The 8,647-nt window shown below is 41.8% G+C and overlaps 1 protein-coding gene and 1 long non-coding RNA gene across 8 annotated transcripts in view; one reads left to right on the top strand and one right to left on the bottom strand.

The window, feature by feature from the left end:
- Window positions 1-8,647, top strand: part of Auts2 (activator of transcription and developmental regulator AUTS2) — a 1,106,086-nt gene that overhangs the window by 346,856 nt on the left and 750,583 nt on the right. The window lies entirely within an intron of this gene.
- Window positions 1-8,647, bottom strand: part of LOC116070614 — a 57,325-nt gene that overhangs the window by 713 nt on the left and 47,965 nt on the right. The window lies entirely within an intron of this gene.

Here is an 8,647-nt window from a genome sequence, read left to right as displayed (position 1 = left end):
CTCTCTCCCTTTCTCTCTCTCTCTCTCTCTCTCTTTCTCTCTCTCTCTCTCTCCCTTTCTCTCTCTCTCTCTATGGATAAAAATGTGATCAGCCAGTTTTCTCCTTCTGCTGCCAAGCCATGCTTTACTCACCTACATGCACTCTGTTTCTCTGGAAGTGTAGGCCAAAAATAAACTCTCTCTTCTTTACATTGATTTTGTCCATGGTACAGCAAGAGGAAGTCAACTAATACAAACATCTTACTGGTTAAGATCACTTTGTTCTTTTACAGAAGATCAGAGTTTGTCTTCTAGCACCCAAATGTGGTGGCTCACAGCTATATGTAACTTCAGTTCTATGGAACACACACACACACACAAGCAAACACACAGAGGGAAGGAGGAGGGGAGAGGGAGAGACAGAAACAGACAGAGAGAGACACAGAGAGAGCCAACAAATAAATAATCCTTTTTAGCAAAGAGGATTAATGATGTCTAAATAATCCTTCTGAGAAACGACTGGAATAAAATAATGTAAGCACCTGGCCAACAGCTAAACACAGCGAAGAGGACATTTCTGCTTTCCTTGTGCTAAACTGTAAATACATTCTACCTTGCAGTTTTTCTATGACCATCCAATTATCCCAAATCTACCCCATTGCCTCTGACATTTCCCCACTGGGTGACCAGTCTTTTAGAGCAAAAAGAACCCATTGTGGCAAGCTGGATCCCACAGCCTCTACTTCCTATTGTTCCTGCTTTTTCATCCTATCTGCTTTGTAAATTTCTGTTTGTACAGGCCCTGTTGATTGGAAGTAGTTCTTGGTTACACTGAATAGCTAACATTTCAAGAGCTATCAAGAGCCTATCAGTGCCAGACATGTTGCAAGCTTTTCAGTTCTCTCAAATTCTCCAGGGAATTTTGTTTTCATCGGTTCAGAAAAGAGTCAGTATATCAACATAAATATCCACGCAGGTGAAACCCATCCAAGCTGCTGGTGTGGTTTTCTGCCCCTCTGGCCTTGAGCTGCTTACCTGTTTACTCTTATGTTCAGAACTTGACCCTGGAGTCACCCAGGAACAAGACTTGTTCCCTCATAGCTTGTGACTGTCGATGTCCTTGCACTTCAACTCACAAGCTAGACAAACCTCTTACTCCTTCTCTGTCATATATAACCATTCTCTAATAAATCCATCTCATACTAAATCATATAGATTGTGACTCTGGTAACTATGTAACAACCTTCTCAAGAATCCTCTTGTTTCTTAATCCAGAACATGCAGTGAACAGTTGGTAAACATGGTTTAACTGATCTGCTAGAGTGTGTAAGAAGACGATGCTAATCAGGTCTGCCTCTGTTTCCTGATATTGCTCTTGTGTTTCTGCCTCCCTTAGCCTTGAGGCATGTGTGTTTCTAGCCTGATGTTGGTGAAGGAGGAATTGTCTAATAGGATGTGTCATGTCTGTGGTGCTTTGTCTTATCCCTCCATACCCAGTATGCTATTAGTAGGTATTCTCCATGTTGTCAAATTGCATTCTCTCTTGTTAACTTAGGTTCAAACAAAGTGATTTTAGACATCCTGAGCATATTTGAAAATATGACTTTGTGGGACTTCTTAGCGTTAAAGAAAGTATTTACAGCTGTAATTACTAATTGCTGTACTCTTAAGCAGAGACAGATGATGTATATGTTTGTGACAAATTTCCAGAGGGAGAACTAAGTAACCAGGCTCATTTTTCCATAATGTGAATGTTATTCACAAACTATTACCATAATTGATGCACCAAACCACTGTAGGGCAAATACTGAGCTGTGTGTGGGTAGCAAGCTAGTAGTCAATGAATATTAAAGAACAAAACCCCATTTTAAAAGAGAAGCTTTAATTAGAATCATCCAGATTCATACTATCAAACCACTTAAAATTGCTTGGCTGCCATTTTTCTATGCCATTCTGTATTTATGTATTAATTATGTAGAAGTATATAAATATGTGTATGTAGACATGCATTTTTCTAGGAGTCAGCATATTAACTGCACTATACAGCATGGAATGGCAGAGATGTGAACATGAATGTTAATTTAGTGAAATGTATACTGAATTAGCCTCTGTATTTTCTCAAGAGCTACTTTCCCAGAAGGGGTTTTTCTCATCTGCTTAGTCCTTCTTTCTGCTCTCTCACCAGTGCCAAGGGCAGAGTGTTAATTTATATTCGGGGATTTGTCCTTCGATACTGTAGAGTTCATGTTCTTTTGTGTATAAGTAATATTCATGTTCAGTCTTCCAACTTGTTTTAGGTGAAATTGTGTGTATGCATGTGGTCCATGCTTGTATTTAGTATATATATGTATGTTGTATGCAGTATATACAGAATATTTGTTGTGTATATATGTATAGGATGTATAGGAGTATGGTATGTATATAGTATTATATATGTATGTATATATACATGTATATACAAACACATATACATAAGGTATGGGTCCCTAATTTTTTTAAAGAGTGCATTAATAGAATAAGGAAAGATTAGATCCAGGTTTTGTCATGTTTTTCTTTTTAAGATTTATTTATTTTTTTATGTGTCTGTGTATGTTCCACATGTATGGATACCTACACAGGCTGTTGGTCCTTTAGAGCTTGAGTTATACAGGTGGCTTTGAGCCTACTGACACTGGTTCTGGAAACTGAACTTGGGTCCCTGTGTCAAGAGTAGAACATACTCTTAACCCCTGAGCCCCCTCTTCAGCCTCCTGACCTAGTGATTTCAATGGAGCATTTAATCAGAACTTACACCATGGCCTCTATGAAGTATCTAACCCCGTCTCTGATAAGTTCTGAAATTAGAAGGACTGGCTCTTGTCTCTGAAGTTGAGATCTGTAGTACACGTTACAGATAAAGAACAATTGAACTTGGAGGACTTCGATAACCTTACCATTTAAAATAGGCCAGAGTGTGTTTATTCTTAGAAATCTTTTAGAAACATCTCAGTGTATTTGAATACTTTCCTTTGAATACACAGCCATTCCATCTACAGTAGGAGCATCTGCTTCCTTTTCCGTTTATAGCAGTGAAAATATGGACAGTTTTGCATGTGGTTTCTTAGCTCAAATTTCCCTGGCTCTTCATGTCAAAGTCAATTTATTCAACTAGTTTATACAACTGGACATTTCTCTATAACAGTTTGAGTAAAGAGAATGTTTCTTATCATATGGTTTGTCGACAGGGCCCATGTCCTGAGGCTGATGGAGCTCTTCCTTTAAAGTGGATAATTTTTCCTTTAGTCCACTCTGGAAGATAGGAAGCTTTCTCTCTCGTGTTTTTGGAAACTGTGACAAAACATAATAAAATGGAGCTAGAGAGACAGCTTAGTCAGTGTAAAGGTCGTGGTGGGAGTATGAAGACGTGGGTCTTATCCCTAGAACCATGGACAGAATCCAGAATTGGTGGCCGGAATTTGTAATCCTAGTGGTGGAGACAGATGCATAGATCCCTGTGGGCCACTTAGCAGACTGTCTAGCCTACTTAAGAGACTTCCATGTAAAAGCAAGAGACCCTGAGTTTTCAAAGGCAAAGCAGGTGGCATCCTTAGAACCTCTAACCCCTCATCCGCACAGATGTACACATGTGCGTGAACACACATCTACACACACATTAACACACATAAATGAAATGTAAGAATAGAATCATAAAAATTAAAGGAAAAACAGAACAGCATCTTGAACACCCTAATTGAACCCTCCATGTCAGAGTGCACACGTGAGAGTTAATGCTCAACAACTACATTATTTTTCTGCAAATAAATATGTTAGGATGTTAAATGTATTTCACTGTGATACCATGTGCCCATTGGCCCTGGCGTTAATACCACAGAGAAATCTCTTGTCTAGGAGCATGTCCTGTGGAGAGGCTGAGAGCCCTGCATTGATCCTTAACAGAGCTTTCTGCCCTCACACCTTCACTCAGGGTGGTTTTGTATCTGTGTAGGCAGCTTTCCCTTTCTGGAGCATCCCAGAAAGGCCTGTGCTTGCTTGTCTCTAGCACTCTGGAGGATACTTAGCTTAGAGCTGGTTCCTTTTGAGTTGATTTTTGGCAGTGAGCCCTAGTTTCCTTCCTGCCAGGTCCTAGTGTCTCTTAGGGCCAGAGAGGAGATCAGATGCAGATAGCACAGGCATAATGTCTGCCTTCTGAATCTCTCAGCTGAAGAGTGCTTTCCCTCCTCCCAAAAGCTGAACACATTCATCATGCAGGGTAATGAGCAACAAAGAGCTGCAGCTTTCTCTACTCCGTAGCAGAGTGTAGGATGAAATCCTTTCCGTTTACAGTTCAGCTGTCTCTTGTAGTTTGCATGGAACTTGAAGTCATTTTAAACTGTTCTCTTATTTTCAACTTGTGAGCCAATTCATCTATAAACTCGTCCTTGAAGGTTCAGGAGAAGCTCTTTGTAAATTTTGGAGGTCTGAGATTGTGCGTGTGTTTGTGTGTGAGAGAGAAACTGAGACAGAGGCAGAACACACATGTACATAAAGGTATGGGGTTGGCTGGCTAGGAATCAGGATGTTGAAAAGAGATGACCACTTATCCCCAGTCGAGTCAGTGCCATACACAAATCTGGAAGATGCCTGTGGCTCTTTGTAGACAGAGGAGCCCTTCTGACAGTTTTATAGGTGCTGCAGCCAGTCTTTCTTCTGAGAAATGGAGGAGGTCCTGAGCACCCATCATCCCTTCTCAGACTCTGCCAGAGGAAGGGTGGCTCCAAGTGCAGCTGCAGTGGAAAGAGCATTCCCTCACTGCAGCTGAAACAATTCCTCCATATAGCTTGTCCCATTTCAATAGTAAACTGTCTGTTTAAAGCAAAACAAAAAAGGCAAGTGGGAGTTGGAAGGAGAGTTTATGCCAGGAAATGGAAATGAGTTGCCGAGGAAGTCTGTCTTGGTTATGGTTTCAGAGTTATTAAAAAGGCTCAATTGCTAGTTTGTCATCTTTGTGTATGTTTCTGTGAACTTCTAATTCTCCCAAAACATTGAGGCTAAAATAGCAAGTCAGACTTTAATCAGAGAGCACACCACTGTTGGGAGAAATGGTGGGCTCGTAGCTCTTAAGTCTTAAAACATCCTGCGCCAATTTTGCCTTCCAAAACAGGTAATAGAAGTAGGTAGAGTGATAGTGTCCTCTGTTCCATCTTCCTTCCTGATGGCTTTGAACTGTTCAGAGAGCGATTAAGGCTCTGTCGGAGCAGGTGGGGCTTGCTATTGGAAGTGATGTTTCAATAGTGTTTCCAGCTGGCTCCAGGTATGAAGCAGAGCCTAGGAGTATGTGATGTCATTTAAAGGTAATTTGTCCTTACCTTTGATCTAGCTGGAGTGTGAGCCTGGAGCTGTTCTACAGCTGTGCACCATTCAGTCCTCACATGTTCGGGTAGGGTCGACTTTCCCACATTCGCTGATAAGGAGTTGAGGTGGGAGAGATGGATGGATACTTGGCATGGCTGCCACGGAGCCCAATGTCCTTCTGGGCAGTCACTGCCTGGTGAACATATTCTCTCTAGTCAAACACCTGCTCCTCCTCACTCCCCCTTTTTGTGCCCCCCCCCGAAGGACTAGCGATAATTTACCTGCTTATTATACTCAGACAAATATTACATATTTGGAGTGTGTAGTTTTAGGTACCAACTTGCTATAACCTAGAATTACTAGAGAAACAACCTCAGTCAAGGAATCCTCTAAATCAGGTTGGTTTGTGGCCTTGTCTGTTGGGGGTTGTCCTTACAGCTTATTGATGTTGGAAAAGCCAAGCCCATTACGGCTAGCACCCTTCCTCATGCAGGGTGCTCTGATAATGTAAGACAAAAACAGTGGGTGAGAGTAAGCAGGAAAGCATCCATTCATTGCTCTGTTGGCTCTTGACTGTGGCTGTGATGGAAGCAGCTGCTTGAGTTTTGCCTCAACTTTCCTCAGTAATGGAGAGTAACCTGGAATTGTAAGCCATGTAAAATAGCTTTCTTCTCTAAGCTGCTTTTAGTCAGGTTATTTGTAACACAAGAACAGAAATCAAACTAGTACAGAATGCAAACTAAGTGGGCTGTCTGTTTCTGCCATTCGTTCCCTGACTCTGAGGCAGTTTCATGAGTCTTACTGATTCCCACACTTCCACAGACAAGTCACTGAGCCTAAGGTGTATGGCACAGTGACAGCCATACCCAATCTCACCAGTGATCTGAGAGAAGCACTCCCCATAGAGGACAGGAGAGAGCCAGAGGATCTCAGAGACCCACCTGAGCCATGGACCAGCAGTGAGACCTCAGTAAAGCCTCTGTACCCCTCTGGACTTCTTCTCTGTGATGTCTGGTCTAGGACACGTCCCACCTGGGAGAGGCTGCCTTTATCAGAATGCTAAATGGCATGTAGTTCTCTTTGATTTACAGTTTATTTTTAGATATGTATGTAATGCTAATAAAATATGCATACATCAGTAAAGTATTATCCCATTCTTAAATTTTTTTTCTCCTTGATCAATGGATGACTGCTAAAATTAGTATCTCACCACATGAGGGCATTGTTCCTGCTTTTAAAAGGATCCTGCTAGTCAAAGTTAGATGGTGATGTGTTTCATAAAGTCTCAGTATCCTTCCTCAGATACAGCGTTCATGAGGCCTATGCATGAGTCAAGCCTCCACAGCATCCACATTTTTAGAATCTTTCATTGTTGTTTCCTTCTTTTTGAGCACTTGTGTCTTTTACAAGAATCAAGAGGAATCACAAGGAAATGGACAGACATTCAAACAAGATGCCCATCAGTAGTCTGTCATGCAGACACTGTGTATTTTTGTTTTGTTTTGCTTTGTTTTGATGTTTGTTTGATTTTCAAGACAGAGTTTCTTGGTGTGGACCTGGCTGTCCAGGAACTCACTCTGTAGACAAGGCTGGCCAAGAACTCAGAGATCTGTTTCCCAGGTGCTGGGATGAAAGGTGTGCACCACCACCCCTGGCTTTTGTCATTGTGTCTTTATGGGCAGGTAATCAGTTCCTTTCCCTAGCCTACCTTTCCAGGAAAACACTGACCCTATTGCTCTTCTCCTTCTCCATGAAGTCCTTTAGCCTTGCTTTCCTTTCCAGTATACATTGTCTGTGCTAGCCTCCACCTCCTGCCTCAGATGCATGCTTAGTGTCTTGATACTCTACCCTCCAGGACCATCTCCCATGTTTCCATTGGGAGTATCAAAACCTGCATGCATTGATAGCATTACGGATTGATAGGGTTTCTGCACTGCATGGGATTGTCAGTGTTGGTCCCTCAATGCATTTGCTCGTTGCTTTCTTCATTCCCTTGCTGTTAAATCCAGCTCTTTACACACAGTCTTCAGGGCTTCAGTGATAGAGTTCATTTTTAGATAGCTGTGTTAGAGGTTGGAGTCTAAGGACTTCATTTATGTGGCATTATCCAAAGTATTGGTAACAGACTGAATTTTCCTCCCTGTCATCTCTCCAACTACCCTGAAAATACTAAAGAAACATTAATTGTGCCATGCATATTGCCAAATTATGGGCTTTAACTGTGATTGAGTTTGACTGGTGACTTGTTGCCAAGAGGCCCCAAATTAAGAGGGTGGTGCCCAGAAGTCATTGGTCAACAGTCATGTAGCCATAACAGTACTAAGAAGATTGCAAGCTTGGTGTCTTGTATCCACTTCACATGGGCACTGCGAGATAGTGGAGAAGGGACTTCCAGGACATATTGAGGGCCAAAGGCAAGACTGATGAGAGATTATGATGGAAGACCATGAGGTTGTTCTGGATGCTGGATGCTTTCCTTCCTCAGATCATTAAGGGTAAGCATATACCTACAGTTGTCATGGAAGCAGGAGGCCTGGATTCCATTATAAATACCACAGACCCTCTGTGGTCAGTTAAATGATTTATCTGTGGATGGAGAGATGGCTCAGAGGTTAAGAGCACTGACTATTCTTCCAGAGGACCCAGGTTCAATTCCTAGTACCCACAAAGATGTTCACAACTGTCTGTGACTACTCCAGTTCCGGGAGTTCCAACACTTTACACAGAAATATGTTCAAGCAAAACACCAATGCACATAAAATAAATTATAAGTGACCAGTGGTCCCCTTAGGCTCATGAATGTAAACATTTCGTCGCAAGTTGGTGTACTGTTTTGGGGGAGGAGATGGTGATGATGACAATGATGATGATGACGATTAGGGAACCTTTAGAATTTGAGGCCTTTGTGGCAGAAGTTCATCACTGGGGATTGGCTTTCAGGAACTTATACCTTCATCCCACTTCCTCTCTGTTTTCTCTGCTTCCTTTATATGGATTAAAATGACCAGCCAGCTGTAGTCAGGCCTTCCCAGCCATTTTGGACCCCATCCCTCTGGAACTGCAAGATGAAATAAATTCTTTCTTCCTGAAGTTGCTTTCAGTCATGGGATTTTAATCACAGTACCCCCAAAGTAATTAACACACCCTTTTTTGTACCTCCTGTGTTCTCTAAATCCACACACAGTTAACTCAAATTCGAATCCAGTAAGATCTGTTATTTTCATAGTTTTGTGGACTAAGTTCTAAGAAGATTGCTGTCGTTGTCTACAGGAAGTAGTGTGTGTAGGTGCTCTGCAGTTGCTATTTCAACATCATGGGTAGGTTTATAATTACCACA

The sequence above is a fragment of the Mastomys coucha genome, unplaced genomic scaffold (genome assembly GCF_008632895.1).
Source record: "Mastomys coucha isolate ucsf_1 unplaced genomic scaffold, UCSF_Mcou_1 pScaffold22, whole genome shotgun sequence".
NCBI lineage: Eukaryota > Metazoa > Chordata > Mammalia > Rodentia > Muridae > Mastomys > Mastomys coucha.
Note: the sequence above shows the minus strand (reverse complement) of the source record. Positions and strands in the feature narration are given on the sequence as shown.